The sequence below is a fragment of the Parus major genome, chromosome 2, assembly GCF_001522545.3.
Source record: "Parus major isolate Abel chromosome 2, Parus_major1.1, whole genome shotgun sequence".
Classification (NCBI taxonomy): domain Eukaryota; kingdom Metazoa; phylum Chordata; class Aves; order Passeriformes; family Paridae; genus Parus; species Parus major.
The window spans coordinates 199,696-201,271 of NC_031769.1; the positions used below are offsets into that span (position 1 = coordinate 199,696).

At 51.0% G+C, this 1,576-nt stretch overlaps 1 protein-coding gene across 7 annotated transcripts in view; it reads right to left on the reverse strand.

Moving 5' to 3' along the window:
• The window catches only part of LOC107200260 (microtubule-associated protein 4-like), a 45,879-nt gene that overhangs the window by 21,520 nt on the left and 22,783 nt on the right, over window positions 1-1,576 (reverse strand). The gene's annotated exons all lie outside the window — the stretch shown is intronic.

The window sequence follows — 1,576 nt, forward strand, 5'->3', positions numbered from 1 at the left end:
GGCTGTCCCTGGATCCCTGGCAGTGCCCAAGGCTGGGCTGGATGGAGCTGGGACAGTGGAAGGTGTCCCAGGTGGGATGGGATGGTCCTTAATGCCTCTTTCCATCCAAACCATTCCAAGATTCCCAGGAGAGCAGGATCATGGAGATCCCACCACGCTGTGTTACAGCACCAAGCTCAGGTTCAGCTGCACGAAGTGCCAGTTTTCCCTGTGATTTCCCAGTGATTTCCCAGTGATTTCCCAGTGATTTCCCATCCTGGCCATTGTCACCTGAGCTGTGACACCGGGTGGGGACAGTGAACACAGCCAGGCTGTCCCCAGGGCCAGGAGAGCAGCATCTCCTCCTGGTGTCCTCTGAAAACACAGAACCAAAGAAGTCCAACCACAGCAGCACCAGCACCGCCCTCCAGCCCAACAAAACCTTCACTTGGGAGCACTTTTCTCCCCAAATCCCCAAAATCCTGCAGCAGCAGGGAACAAACAAGGAGCAGCTTCCCCAGAAAGCTCTGCCAGCCCCTCCTTGGCCACGGTGGAGCTGCACACACTGCCCTGAGCTCCCTTCCCTGCAGCTCCTGGAGCGCTGGAATTTCAGGCAGGATCCTGTGCCAACAGCCCAGCACCAATTCCTGCATCTCCCCTGTCACCTGGGGATTCAAACCCAGCCTGATCCGTGTTGGACCTCGCTTTTTATAACCCTGCAACAGATTGTGACAAGCCCAAGGTAACAATTCCAGCAGTAAACAGCCTGTTCTCACATCTTTTGGAAATCACTGCTCCTATTCCTCCTTTTCCTGCTTGTCAGACTTGACAGCAGCTCTCAGAGGATGGCTCAGGAAAATAAAATCACCCCGTGCCTCCCTCCCACCAGAGTTTGGGGTTGTTGTTTTTATGTTCTGACTCCAGGATAAGTTCAGGAGAAACATTTTTTCCCCCCTGAATTGGTTTAACCCCTTCCAACCCATTTGCAGCTTTGGGCTGAGCATCCTGGGCACATAAAGGAGGAAAAGCAGCAAAATGTAGAGGTTGAACAGCTGTTTTCATGTAAAACTCTGAGGAATCGTGTCTGTTCACCTGGAAAACCCGTTTTTATTGCAGCTGATCTGTATTGGCTCCTCTCTACCTGATTCCTCCCCTGCATTTCAATAAACCTGAATCCTCATCTCACCTGTCAGTTCCACCCACAGCCCTGTCAGCAGTTCCCTCTCCTGACAAACATCCTCCTGCCCCTTCCCTGCTCCAGGGAACGGCTTCATTTGCAATCCCACCAGTCCCAAATATCCCCAGCATCAAGGTGACTTCCCAGCTGCTGTCATTAATTGTCATTAATTATTTCAGCTAATTCAGCACCAACGTTAAACCTCTGCCATGAATTCCCAGGATCAGGGAGTGCTCCTCAAATCCCACAACATTCAAAGGTTCAGGATTTAAACTCCAGCAGTTTCCACGTTTCTGAACCAATGACAACATGAATTTTATGTTATTTCATGTTGCTTAATAGAAGGTGAATAAAAACCAGGACAGAACCCAGGAGATGGCTCCCACTGGCAGAGGGCAGGGATGGATGGGATATTGGGAA